Source organism: Melanotaenia boesemani, chromosome 2 (genome assembly GCF_017639745.1).
Source record: "Melanotaenia boesemani isolate fMelBoe1 chromosome 2, fMelBoe1.pri, whole genome shotgun sequence".
NCBI classification, from domain to species: domain Eukaryota; kingdom Metazoa; phylum Chordata; class Actinopteri; order Atheriniformes; family Melanotaeniidae; genus Melanotaenia; species Melanotaenia boesemani.
In genome coordinates, this window is record NC_055683.1 from 5,461,566 (window position 1) to 5,476,938 (window position 15,373).

Consider the following 15,373-nt stretch of genomic DNA (forward strand, 5'->3'; position numbering starts at 1 on the left):
TGGGCAGAGGTTCAATCCGCAATAGACTGCGTCAAAAAATTGTGGAACAATAAAAAAAAAAAAAATGTTTCTCAATGTAAAACTGTTAAACTTTAAAGATCCCACCATCTACATAGAATGATATCAAAAGATTCAGAGAATCAGGAGGAATTTGTCTCTCTGGGAAAAGGTCGAAGGTCAGAACTGGATGCTTGTGATTTCTGGGCAATCCAGGTAAAACGCTGTTATGCAGAAAGGAAGCCAAATTTGAACACGATCCAGAAACACTACCGTCTTCTCTGGACCAAAGTTCATTTAAAATGGTCTGAGGTAAAGTGGAAAACTGTTCTGTAGTCAGATCAATCAAAATTTGAACTTCTTTTTGGAAACCATGCAGACTAAAGAGGAGAGGGGCCATCCAGCTTGTTATCAGTGGACATTTAAAGAACCTGTATCTCTGATTGTATGGGGTTGCATTAGTACCTGTGGCGAGGGCAGCTTCCACATCAATGCTGAAACATACATAGACGTTTTAGAGCAACTCCCACCCAGACAACATCTCTGTCAGGGAAGGACTTGCAGACTTCAGCAAGACAACACAACAGCATGGCTTTGCAGGAGAAGAGTCTGGCTGGTGAACTGGTTTGCTTTCAGTCCAGTTCTTCCACCAATTAAAAAAAAAAAAGATTTGGCATATTGAGAAATGAAAATCTCCCAAAAAAGTTGAACAGCTAGAATCCTGGATCCAACAAGAATGGCCAACATTCCTCTCCTCTCCAGCTGCTGTTCTCTTCCCAGATGTTGCTAAGAAGGATGCTACACAATCACCCTGATCCAGCAGATGTGTTGCTGCCATCAAATTAAAAATGAACGAATATTTTCACGAATCTGTAATGTTTGGTTGGATTATAATTTATTGTGGGTTTATGAGATTTGCAATCATTGCTTTCTGTTTTATTTACAGTTTACACAGCATCCCAGTTATTTTGAAATTGGCTTGTAATAATCCACAGTGTTAATACTTGTTTCACATTATGCCTTTAAATTGAACATTAAACCTGATTATTATGTGCAGGAAATGTCCACTTCAAGACACTATATCATATATTTTGTTGAAGTTACAGAGCCCAACAAGAAAGGGAACAAAAAGTAAAAAATCTAGCACTAATAAATATTGTGTCTTTTAATCCATAATTAAAAATAATTAAATGAGGTTTTATAAAAACCCTGCTTTGTTTAAAGGTGCAAACAAATTTCAAAGGACAGAAATCAAATTTAATATTTGGATTAATTCTCTTGAATAAAATACACCAAAATCATCACAAGTGCCGCAAGCAGACCATTTTCAAAAAAAGACAGATAACATAAAGAATGACTGCATTCCTTGTAGTTAAACTATTACTTGTCTTGATATCATGATGTTTTTTTTTTTTTTTGCTCTAGCTTTACTGTACTGTGAAAGGCTTGATGGTAAGAGTAATTTCTTAGTTCTAACACATCAGGTTAGGAAGAAAAAAAGGGGTTTGGAAATAATAATTGCTGTTTATTGAAGATATGAGGGTCTGTGATACTTTCATTTTTCTTTAGAGGTAAATGCAGAGTCGGAAAGTAGGAAGTTGCTTAAAAAGAGAAAAAAAAATCTATAACAAGGAGCCCCAAATATGTACTGAAATATCATCTTTGATTAAACATGCTTTGTTCTTGAACACAGAAAAGTGGAATTTGTTATCCCAGTTAAATATATCTTATACTATATTAACTGTAAAGGTAGTTTATAAACCACAGGAAACCCATACAATTGCAAGCAAAAGTTTGGGTATCCTTGACCGCCTTGGTGGGCAGTGTGGTTCAGGTGGTTGAGTATTTCAGGAATAATGATCTTCTTTCTTTCTTTCTTGTCCAGATGATCCCACACTAGGGAGGATTCATCACTCCATCAGACCAGTTTCCACTGATTTTCAGTGCTGTTCTTGAGTCTATGAGCATACCTCAGCCTTTTCTCCCTGTTTCACTTCCTTAAAAATGCCCTCCTGACAACCATCCTGCTATGGAGACCATTTCTGATGAGGCTTCAGCGAACAGCAGATGGATCAGCTGAAGGTCCAGATGCATCTCCAAGGTCCTGTAGCTGGTCTTTGCCAAGTTTTTTTTCTTCTCATTTCTTAGGAGCATCATTTTCAGATTCTGTTCATCTAGTCTAGATATTCTTTTTTTAGTCCTGACACTTTTGTCCTCCACTTATAGATTTTCAAGTTATCCAAGGACACACTATGCCAAGCTCTTCAAGCTCTTTAGGGTTAATTTGTTGTTAAAATGCTTTCTTATGCCTGTAAAAATGTCTTTTGTTTTTTTCCATACAACAAATTATGCATTATTATTATTATTTATTTGTTTATTTATTTTTTAAGTTTTAAAATGGTCTGTTAATATTTATGTATAACCTATAAATACAACATTGGGTTGTCCTTTGAATTGGGGCGTTTTAATGTTTGAATTATTCATAATTCAATGTCGACCGGCTTTAAAAGACAAAGGAATAAAACATCTTTTAAAAATGTCAGGTACAAGGACTGGACCTAAAATGCAGCAATTGTTGAAAGAAAATTTTCAACAATCTTCAGACATCCTGAAGAATTATTGGTCAAGACTAATTTTAAAGATTACAAAGAAGTCATCGTCGTTAAAATCAAAATATAAAAACTGAGTATGACTTTTGCTCCATATTTTGAACCATTTCTGGTTTATGCCACCATTTCTTTGAATACTTAAGCATATAACAGGTCGTTTCATAAAGGAAAAAAAAGGTTTTAAAAAATGCAACAGGTTTTCTTCTGTTAACTCTGTGAGGAAGATAAAACAGCATTTGCCTATCTACGACAGTGTCCAACCACCACTAATCTACCTGGATGTCATTGGCTTGCACTGTAATAAATGGTCGGCTTTAAACACTGTTTTCAGCAGGCAGTTCGGCTTGAAACATTAGGACAAGCACAGGACTGGGTTTCATTCAGAGGAAGTTCTGTATTTGTGAATATTCTAACTAACCAGCAAACACAAGTTCAGTGGTTTCAAACATTTTTTAGCCAAGCATCTTCTAACCAATGCAGAGCTTTTTGGTTGGAAACAGAAGTAAACTACACCATCAGTACCTCATTTATTCATATTTGTAACTAAAAAACACTACACTTCAAATTTCTATCTATTTAAAAGCACATATTTTAAAGATGTGAAATGTCAGTAATTCATGTTCAAATTCATGTCAAACCTTATCATGTAAGAATGTGTTAGAAACATTAAAAATGTTCTCTCTGTTGTTTTTAGCAGCTAGCAAAGTTTTCATTCATTCATTCATTTTCTGAACCGCTTAGTCTATTAAAGGTCGCGGGTGAGCTGGAGCCTATCCCAGCATTAACAGGTGAGAGGCAGGTACACCTGGACAGGTCACCAGTCCATCGCAGGGACAACACATAGGGGGCAGACAACCATTCACACACACACTCACTCCTAGGGAGAATTTAGAGTCATCAATTAACCTAACATGCATGTCTTTGGAGGGTGGGAGGAAGCCGGAGTACCTGGAGAGGACCCACGCATGCACAGGGAGAACACTCATACTCCACACAGAAAGGCCACCACCCTCAAGGTTCGAACCTTCCCCCAACCGAGATGGGAATGGGAACAAATTTGGTCACAAGTGTACGGATTAAAAACCTATTCAGAAAAAAAATGCTTCATGTAAACACAAACTGAATACTGAATATACATTTTTGTTTATAAACTTTACATATATATTTTATTGATATTAGAAGATTAACAGAAAAATTACACAGACAATATTCATATATTCTTTTATTTTCTCATGGAGTGTTTCAGAGTACCCCAGGGATTCCCTCATTTGAGAAACAGTGCAGTAGTGTAACGCAGCCTTCATTAGTGCACTAAGCAAAGCTGGTGAACGTTTACTCTGGGTCTGCTAGATTTAATTGTCAAGATTCTTGCTTTTACTTTTGTTATTATATCAACCTAAAGTAAAAAGAAGAAATGCAGTTACTGATAACATTGTTAAAGATAAAAATTTGGTTCATGGCTGATAGTTAATATTGATTGCTTCAGTAATTTACCTTCTTTGATACCAGTTTTTGAGACAAAACTGAGGACACACACATCGCATGAATAAATTATTTTTTGCTAGGTAGTTGCTTAGATGAACCCATGGCTGCTGATTGTTGAGGCAAGGTTTGAGGAGTCAGGGTTTTTATAATAACTGTAAACAAGCCACGGACTTAACTAGCTAATTAAGGTTCAAGACCTTGATATAAGTTGTCAGAGAGTTCAAATCTCATGAGGTCCTCAAACTTTTTTTCTTCTTTTTAATTATTATAGGTTTTCACAAAATAAATCTGGTACACAGCTATGATTTAAATGCTGAAAATCAGTAGTTATCATCAGCAGAGGTACCCAAAGAGAATTAACTGTAACAACTAACAACAAATTTATGATAGTTAATGTTATATAGTAGATTTATTTAGCACTTTGAAGGCACCCAAAGCGCTTTTCCACTGTATCCATTAATCATTCACTCCTCACTCGTACCTGGTGAAGGTAAGCTAACATATAAACGTGGCAGCCAATCCGTGCCTACGGCCTCTCTGACCACCATTCATACACCAGCAATGCCAACACTGGAGGCAACGAGGTTGAAGTGTCTTGCCCAATGACACAACAACAAATGACTGGGGGAGTGGGAATCGAACCGCCAACCTTCCAATTATTGGACAACCCGCTCTAGTGTTAATACACTAATTGGTATGTACAAAATGTGAAATGCACTTGCATATTAAATAACAAATACTCATATGTCAATTAATTACCTGATAATAATCCCATAGAATATTTCTTTATTATTTTTTTTACTTTATTATTTTTGGGGAGGTTTTATTGTTAAATATTTCCTTATAATACCTTCACTTACTTAAGTAAAGATCTGGAACAATTCTGTATTGTTGGATAAGGTCTGATTTAGAAGACCAGTTTTTTTTTGTTTTTTGTTTTTTTACTATTGGGGGTTATGAATGTGAGTGGCTATGACTTGTGGTTTGAGTCTGTTCTTGGACTACTTCTGTTCAACTTCTATGTTCCCTTTGGGTCAAATATTACAGAACTTTATAATTAGTTATCACAGTCTTTCAAACGATACACAACTTTACATGTCACTGCAGCCCGATAGACGTGTCAGTGTTTGGAGCTTATAAACCACTAGATGAGCTTTTTTGAACATTTAAATATGTACAAAACTGATTTTATTCTGATAGGTAACAAAGAGAATAGGGTTAACATTCATAAACACCTTGAGACTCAGGCTCAGATCTGACATTCAGCAGCCACCTCAAAACTGTCAGTTTTTTACCAGCTTAAAAACATCAACAAAATTAAACTGTCTCCCCAAAAATTCAGACTAAACATGGAGAAGCAGCATTTAGCTGTTACGCTGCAAACAAGTGGAACAAACGGCCACTGGAGATTAAACTTTCACCAAATGAAGACACTTTTAAATGTAAGTTAAAAACTATTTTTCCTCCTGTGCCCATGCATGTAATCTGCACGGTATCTTTTAACTGATCTAGAGTGTTGTTTGCTTGTAATCATTTTAGTTATTTTATGATTTTATCATTTTTACATACCCTTTATTATTATGTCTTCATGCAGTTTTAACTGCTTCAGTATCGTTTTTATTTCTTTTGTATCTTCTGTTTTATAAAGCACATTGAAATGTGTAAAATGTGTTGATGTATGAAATGTGCTATACAAATAAACTTGCCTTACCTTGCCTTGACTATTCATAAATGATCTGAATACCTCATGTACTACTGGTAACAATAAACAGACATTTTGACCTTTTATTGCAGGAAATAGCTAAAGTTAGGCAAATTAGTTTGGCAATTCACTTTGATTTCATGTCCCCAGCAAAAGCAGCAACAATGAGAAAAAATTCACCCATTAAGAATCACACTACTCGCTCATCTAAACAGAGTAATGTTGGTTCTTATGACATGAATTTGATCAACTGAATAATACTAATGTAGGACAGTGGAAAGTGTATTACCATAACTCTATTAAAGTGTTTCAAAACAACAATGAAAAACAAAATATATCATTAATAAAATGTTAACTGGGAAAAAAAGTATTTTCATATGTATAAATGCAAAATATTTTGACATTGTCTTGCCTGAAAAAAGGTAGTAGTAGGTAGAAGTGTGTGTATATATATATATATATATATATCTATAATGTAAAACAGGTTTGAATACTTGAAAACTGGCTGAACTGTAAGCTCACAACAAGTGACTTGTTTCTATTTTAGCATGGAGATGGCATCCATTATTACTAAAAAGAAACGTTATTAAATATCAAACATTAGTAGAAATAGATAAAATATTAAGACGCTGATTATGTTACCATCATTGCATGGAAGAGTTTTAACATTGTGAATGGTTTCCAACAGTTTTCTTAGCCCATGAACTAATTTCTATTACAATGTCTGGTCTTAATGAAGTGCTGTCTGATGGCGGACAGTCACTGCCATTTGGTATTTGTCTTCTGCCTCTGCCACTGAGATAAGATATTCCCAGAATATTAAATGACAGTCTATAAATAAAACTACAAAAAGGTTTGCAGATGACAAATTCAAAATGAGGCCATATTTCTCAAAACGTTTAGCATATTTCCCCCCCGCTATGGGGTTATAATGACTTACATTCTCTTTATTTATATAGTTTACATTGTGCCTGACAGCCTCCAACTTACATTTACAAGAGAAAATGTGTGAATTATTTAAAAAATGTAGAAAGCTTTGTAAAAGGTTTACTTTTGCATATTTGGTTGAAAACACTGTAGGCTACTGCAAGGTATAAAGGTGGAGCACCACTGTCCCCTGCAGATTGAATAGATGATTGCCGATAGGGCACGGAGTCGGTTTCCGGACACACCCGAACACTTACGAAGACAACCTCCCCTCTTCTTCCCTTCCTCCCTCCCTTCACGCCTAATGTTGCTGTACCTCAAACCCTCCCCCCGTATCAGAGGAGTAGAAACAACAAGCCGCCATTTTGTTTGTGCGGACAGACCGTCAGAAACAGGAGATAACCGATAGAAGGAGCGACTCCGGCAGCCGACGGCAACCGCTCCGGAACCGCTGGGGGAAGCCAGAGTAGCCAAATCCTGTCCGTGCTATCCAGAGAGGGAGAGCATCACGACAAAAGATAAGACGTCAGTGGAGGGAAAGCCGACTCGGTGACATATATATTTATATAAATAAATATAAATATATATATGTATATGTATGCATGAAAAGGAAATACTCCGAAAAATCCAAGGAAGGGGGTGTTTTGTGGAGCGGCGACGGGGAGGAGAGGCGGAAGAGGGCAATATTACGAGGAAAAACCTGCGAAAAGGGGAAAACATCAACATGAAAAATCATTATGTGTCTGTCGCGGAGGAAGGAAAGAGTCCGCATAGACAATTATATAAATAAATTGCTGCCGGGCAGAAGGGAGAGGTGGAAAGAAATACGGGTTTAAAGAGAAGGGGAAAATTGCCAGGACCAACACTAAGGGGGGGCATTCACCATCACAAAGAGTCAATGAGAGGATTTTGTCAGCCAGAAACATTTTAAGGAGGAGTGTTAAGGTTACTGTGTCGATTCAAAGCTTTCCGCTTTCGAAACAGCCATAATTTTCCAGCAATTCAGCGTTAATTTTTTTAAAACAAGAAATCTCTCCCTTTTTTTCGCTTTTCACCGTTGTGGTTTTGGTTAAAACCTTTTCTTTTTCTCCATGCATGGTCAGGACATCTCTAAGCAGTGAAAAAAAACAGTGATTAATAATCACGCTGTTCATCATCTGTGATTGCAAGTGTTCAAACCAAGCGAGAACCAGATGAGGATGTTACTGTCCCTCACACACACACAGCTCTAGCCCATATATTTTGCTTTCATTCCCTCTAAGTGACAAAGAGGACGGAACGATTTTTTTATTATGTAGGTTCTGCCCGACCCATTTATTTTGTTTACACACCTATAGAAGACCGCATTGTGAAGGCAACTCATGCATGCTGTTGTGTACCTTAAGAAGAGAAAATTGTAACATAAATAAGATAAGACATAAGAAAAGGAAGAACGAAGACAAGTCGGAGTTCTAAGGATATTTAGCCCCTCGTGGATGTCAGCTCACGAGGTTTGTCTTGTTTATTTGACTTCGTTTTATTAATCGCTAATTTCATATTGTAATGTATCCTCTGTATTTCTTTGTGACCAGTTCTCACGGGTTGTCAAGGCAATAAACCCTGTTTTTTAAACTTCCTCGTGCCTGTGATCGATCCTGAGGGCGCTACAGTGAGAACTCTTCTGCTCTGCACGGGAGAGGAGAAGAACGGTGCGGTGCCAGCTTCGCCATGCTCCATGCGTCACGTCCAGATGCTCGCCGCCTGAGGATGTAACAACTATGGAAAGCTAGGTTCACCCAAAACGAGTGTCGCTTCAAATAAAGGACTATAAGGATTATTCCTCAAGAAAACAAGAAAATTCGAAAGAGACTATATTTGAAATAAGATAATTTCACCTGTAATATTGATGTGAGGACTGAGATAATTTCTCTGAATTTTCCCTGCTTTAAAGGTTAATCTGATGTTCGGTTTGACACTGAATTTAAGTTAGAATTTTGTCTGTGCTAAGTGTCTTGCATATTGCAATATTCAGTAGTTCTCAGCTAGCAGATCACCTGCAATAATTGTCTGCAAGTGTACAGCAGTAATTTAAGTTCAAAACTTTAAGGTGTATCTGAAGCGTAACTTGCATAAGTTATAAGTTCAAGTTACAACAGTAACATCTAATAACCTAAGCTAACTTAAACTTTAAGTAAGTGCATTAACCCCGCACTTAAGACAAGTAAGAACCATTATGGCAGACAAAGAGGTTAAGCCAGGGTTTGATGAAGATATCAATGAAAATGAGCAACTCCGCACAGAAGAGCAACCACAAGTCGCTGAAGGCGCAGCAGATGATATCCCCTCTTCCTCAAAGGAGCCACGCAGAAGCCAAAGAGTCCGTAAGTTGACGGAGAAGGGCCAAGACCTGCACGATGAGCAAGTAAGGAAGGCTGCACATCGTTTCAGTCTAAGCTACGAAAGGTGGAGGGATGTCACTAACAAAGCTAAAGAAGCTACGGGTGGTCGATGCTCAAAGGATGTGCTGCAACAACATGTCATTGATGTCGCAAATGCAGCAAGAGACGTGAAGGCTGCTTATGTCGAACTGAGAAGTATTGAATCTCCTGACAATAGCACAAGACGCAAAATGGATACCTGTGAAGCAGTAACCAAGAAATTAAGTGAAGCTGCAGAAGGGTGCACAAGTTTAAAGCGGATGGAGAGTCGGAGAGATGAAGAAATCTGGAAGGAGACTGAGTCTGTATTTACGTCATCAACCTCAGACGAACTAAGTGTTAAGTCGCATAAAACAAAGATTTCTTCTAAATCAAGGGGCTCCTCCAGAAGCTCAAGTGTGCAATCTGCCAAAAGACAAGATGCAGCTGCTGAAGTTGCTGCAAATGAAGCGGCTTTACAAGTTCTACTGGAAAAGGAGGCACGCATCATTGAAATTGAGAAACAAGAAGCAGAAATCGCACAAAGACAAAGAGAGCTTGAAGCAAAACGAAGAGAAGTAGAGAGACTCGAAACAGTAAAAAGACTTGAAGAAGCTAAAGCTCGACAGCGTGTATATGAGCAAGAAGAATGTTCGAGTGATGACGCATATAGCCTACTTCATTATAGCTCTAATAAGGAAAATAAAGTCAGGTCTAATGACGGCCCACCTGCTAAACGGTGCCCCTCACAACAAAACGTGCCGCCCCAATCAGAATTAAACACAGCCGACCTTGTCAAGGCATTCGCAGAGACCCTCTGTGCTAGCCGTCTTCCGGTACCAGAGCCAATAGTCTTCAGTGGCGATCCTCTCCGGTACAGCGACTGGAAGATGTCCTTTCAGACTCTTATCGACAGAAAGGGTATTCCGGCTGAAGAAAAGACATACTACCTTCGGAAGTATGTAAGTGGAGCTGCAAAGAAGGCAACAGAAAGTTACTTTCTACTTGGCACAGAGTCAGCCTACAATGCAGCATGGTCAGTTCTCGAGGAAAGATATGGCAATCCATTCCTCATAGCCAAGGCCTTCAGAGACAAACTCGATGCATGGCCCAAGATAAGCTCCAAAGGCAGCGTGGAACTTCAAGAGTTCGCTGACTTTCTGTGTAGTTGTAAGGCAGCAATGCAACAGATTCAAGGGCTCCAAGTGCTTGATGACTGCAATGAGAACCAAAGGATGCTTGCAAAACTTCCAGACTGGCTCACATCAAGGTGGAACAGAAAGGTTATGGAAATTCAAGAAACAAGTCATACCTTTCCACGTTTCAGTCAGTTCGTGGAATTCATTTCACGTGAAGCCAAAATCGCATGCAATCCAATAACATCGCTCCATGCTCTGAAACCGAATGAAACTGAAAGGGCAAAAATACCAAAGAACAGAAGCCATGGCGCAAAGGTTCTGGTGACTAAGTTGAACGAGAAGGCAAACTTAAGTTGCGTCTACTGTGAGAAAGCAGGACACAGTATACTGAAGTGCTGGAAATTCATAAATGAGAGCATTAGTGAGAGATTAAGGTTCACACAAGAGAAGAAATTGTGCTTTGGGTGTCTCAAATCTGGTCATCGCTCAAAGAACTGTGAAAGTAGAGAAATATGTGACACATGTGAAAAAGGGCATCCAACGTGTCTCCACGACAACAGAACTAAAGAAGAGCGAAATCAGACAAGGAATAAAGTAAAGTTCAGCGACAGGACAAAGCAAAGAAGAACAGAGATCCCACAAGAAGACAACACTACACAACAAATGAGCGAAGCAACATCCAACAGAGTTTTACAGGATGTGAAGGGCACTCACACATCCGCCATCGTTCCAGTATGGGTGTCAGCTGAATCTGAGCCAGAGCGTGAAGTCCTTGTGTATGCACTCCTTGATACACAGAGTGACACGACGTTCATCCTTGAGGAAACAGCAAGGGCTCTACATACACCAACTGTACCCGTCAAGCTAAGGCTCACTACGATGTCTTCAAGAAACCAACTCGTGTCCTGTCACAAGCTTTCTGGCTTACAAGTACGAGGATTTCACTCCAACAAGATCGTCTCCTTGCCAGTCACGTACTCAAGAGAATTCATACCTGGAAATCGAGATCATATTCCAGCACCAGAAACTGCCAAGGCATGGCCTCATCTCCAGCACATCGCAGATGAGATCGCTCCACTACAGAGTTGTGATGTCGGCCTTCTTATTGGCTACAACTGTCCTCAAGCTCTTGTTCCCCGTCAAGTTTTGCCCGGCAAAGAAAATCAGCCATTTGCTCAGAAGACTGATCTGGGATGGAGCATAGTGGGATTTGGCAATCCATGTATTGATTATGGAGATGCTTTCGGAGTAAGTCACCGAATTATTGTGAAGCAAGTGGTGCCAAGCATTCAACCCTCTTCAGGTCTCAACAGTGAAGTGCATTATGTCTGCAGAACGCAAATAGAGGAGGTGGTTTCACCTGCAGATGTTATAAAAATGTTAGAGTCTGACTTTGTGGAGAAGTCTTCAGAGGACATAAGGATCTCCCAAGAAGGACCTCAGAGCAGTAAGCACGTCCAGTGAAATCCACTGTTCCTTGGTGATGGGAAGGTCAAGAGTCTCACCATCCAAGGTAACGACCATACCACGGCTTGAGTTGTCAGCTGCCGTAGTTGCTGTTCGCACCGGTAATATGCTGAAAAGAGAATTAGAAGTTGAAGTTGCACAAGAAACCTACTGGACTGACTCTAAAGTTGTGCTTGGCTACATCAACAATGAAGCCAGGAGATTCCATGTGTTTGTCGCAAACAGAGTAGAACGTATCAAACAAAGCACTGAGACCGGGCAATGGAAATATGTGGCTTCAGAAGAGAACCCCGCTGACCATGCCTCAAGAGGCCTTACAGCTGAGCAGCTCATAGTCTCAAACTGGTTTAAGGGCCCAGATCTTCTATGGCGGGAAGTTGTTACCGTCGGTGAAATCAAGGTGGGAGAGCTATCAAGCAGTGACCCAGAAGTCAAGAAAGTTCTAGTTGGCAAGACTCAAGCTGAAGAACAAAGGTCACTGTTAGATCGCCTACAGAAGTTCTCTGACTGGTCAAGACTGATCAAAGCCATTGCCAGACTCAGTTGCCACGCAAGAGAAACAAAGGGTCACCTGCAAAGGTCCGGCGCAGCAAGCAGTCTACAAGAGAGGAAGGAAGCGGAGCTGACAGTAATCAAAATGGTTCAAGAAAAGGCATTCGCCCAAGAAATCCAGTCCCTGCGACATCGTAAGGGAATGCCATCTAAGGACAAGATCAATAAGCTCCACAGACTATGTCCCTTCGTAGACGATCAAGGCATACTTCGAGTTGGTGGTCGCTTAACACATGCTGCCCTGCACTCCAACGTCAAACATCCTGTGATTTTGCCAAAGGACAGTCATGTGTCGGCATTACTCGTCAAGCATTACCACGAGAAGACATATCATCAAGGACGAGGGTTCACCATGAATGAACTTCGTGCTAATGGATATTGGATTCTTGGATGCAGCAAGGTTGTTTCAACTCACATCTACAAATGCTTAAAATGCAGACAGTTCAGAAGATGTTCAGAGCAGCAAAGGATGGGAGACCTTCCCGAAGAGCGGATGGAAACCACACCTCCGTTCACTTATTGCGGAATGGACTGCTTTGGTCCCTTTTATGTTAAGGAAGGCAGAAAGGAGTTAAAGCGCTATGGGTTGCTGATCACCTGCATGTGTTCTAGAGCTGTACATCTAGAGATGCTCGACGATCTCACCACTGACGCCTTTATCAACGCCCTGCGCACATTCATTGCGATCAGAGGTGCAGTTCGCCAGATAAGATGTGACCAAGGCACAAATTTTGTTGGTGCTAGGAATGAGTTTGCTCAAGCATTAAAAGAAATGGATCAAGTCAAGCTTGGAGAACTGGATATTGAGTTTCTCATGAACACCCCAGCATCAAGTCATATGGGAGGCGTCTGGGAAAGACAAATTCGCACCATAAGGAGCGTCCTTACCTCAATACTGGAACAGTCAGCCAAACAACTTGACAGCTCTTCTCTAAGGACATTCCTGTATGAAGTTATGGCAGTAATAAATAGCAGACCACTGACTACAGATCAACTGTGTGATGCGTCGAGCCCAGAACCTTTAACACCGAACCATATACTAACCATGAAATCCGCAATCATCTCCCCACCTCCAGGAAAGTTTGTCAAGGAAGATCTTTATCTCAGCAAAAGGTGGCGTCGTGTCCAACTCCTCGCCAATACATTCTGGGAAAGGTGGAAAAGGGAGTATTTGCTGAATCTTCAAGGTCGACAAAAGTGGGTGAAAGAACATAGGAACGCGAAGATCGACGACATCGTCCTACTGAAAGATGAGATGACTCCTCGGAATCAGTGGAGGTTGGCGAAAGTTATAGAAGTCTATCCTGGAAAGGACGGAAGAGTAAGAAAGGTGAAGCTTTTGATGAGCGATCCAACCTTGGATAAAGATGGAAGACGCACCTCCAAACCTGTCCACCTGGAAAGACCAATCCATAAGACTGTCATCTTGTTGGAGGCAGAGTGAAGACTCCCAACCTCGTTGCCTGAAATAATAAATAGTTGGTAGTCCATCCATTTAAGTACTTCACAATGTAGTTCATAAGCCATTTATTAGTTCTTAATTGCCTTTGTTTAAAATCACAAGTGATTTGGTGGGAGTGTTACTGTCCCTCACACACACACAGCTCTAGCCCATATATTTTGCTTTCATTCCCTCTAAGTGACAAAGAGGACGGAACGATTTTTTTATTATGTAGGTTCTGCCCGACCCATTTATTTTGTTTACACACCTATAGAAGACCGCATTGTGAAGGCAACTCATGCATGCTGTTGTGTACCTTAAGAAGAGAAAATTGTAACATAAATAAGATAAGACATAAGAAAAGGAAGAACGAAGACAAGTCGGAGTTCTAAGGATATTTAGCCCCTCGAGGATGTCAGCTCACGAGGTTTGTCTTGTTTATTTGACTTCGTTTTATTAATCGCTAATTTCATATTGTAATGTATCCTCTGTATTTCTTTGTGACCAGTTCTCACGGGTTGTCAAGGCAATAAACCCTGTTTTTTAAACTTCCTCGTGCCTGTGATCGATCCTGAGGGCGCTACAGAGGAACCTCTGCAGGACCACAAGATAAGTAACCCGACAGACCTTCCTGTACAATATGAAAGTAATTGGATGAATCTGACCGCCCTGCTGATTGGCAATTAACGCTACTATTGCCTTCAAGAACTATACCGTCATAGAAAAAGGAGGAAAAAAGAGAAGGGGGAAAACTGCATGCGATGAGATTGCACAGGAGCAGTGATTTTTAGATTTGAACGGATTTTCAGTTTTAACCTTTGCCAACTGTGCTGACTGCAACAGACATTTTGCGTTTGGGGTTTTTATCAACCAAATGTGCAATAACAGCCTGTTCTTTCTGACCCAGTGCCTTGCATGTGTAACCATGCCAGTCCTGGGTGCTGGCAGGTTCATATATGTTGTAGCTCTGCGTTGTGTTAATTAATGAAGATATTGCGATGCTCAGGTCTCGCCAACACCGGCCGTTTATTAGTTCTGTACAGAACACAGAAATGCAGGATCAGGTGCGGTGAGCTCAGTCGGTAAACACTCGGACGAATCCATCCCAGTACTGATCAAAATATTATTAACAAAACACATATTTACCTGTACAGAACACAGAAATGCAGGATCAGGTGCGGTGAGCTCAGTCGGTAAACACTGTAAGAGTTTTAGCAAAACGAAATGAGGGGGATAGCAACTCAATACCACATTGGTTTACTAGCAACCAGGTGCTAGAGACCAGAAATATCCCCAACTGTGGACCACTTCAGGAACACGACTTACCTCGGACGAATCCATCCCAGTACTGACCAAACGCAGCTGATGACGCAATTACGTCAGCACCAGGGAGGAAACGCCCAAGGACCACCGCCCCTTCACCATGCAGTACAGGTCAGAATGGAAGCAAGTGGAATAACACAATTTACTCTGTTACACATGGTCAAACACTAAGTGCACATTTAAGTCAGCATGCACATGCAAAAGAAAAGTCATGCATGAAAATATACATCTGCAATAGATTTTTATTTTTATGGACAGGTGTGTGTGGCTCCTGCATTCCAACTGTTAAGCCAATTAAGTTGTTTTCTTGTTATTGCCACCAGTTACCCTTTAAC

General features: G+C 40.1%; 1 long non-coding RNA gene across 1 annotated transcript; it reads right to left on the reverse strand.

The window, feature by feature from the left end:
• Window positions 1–14,644: 14,644 nt before the first annotated feature.
• On the reverse strand, window positions 14,645–15,098 carry LOC121655646. The gene is made up of 3 exons (XR_006013262.1): window positions 15,042–15,098; window positions 14,862–14,915; window positions 14,645–14,750 (listed from the first exon to the last, which is right to left on the reverse strand). It is a non-coding gene; the product is annotated as an uncharacterized LOC121655646 (long non-coding RNA).
• Window positions 15,099–15,373: the final 275 nt, after the last annotated feature.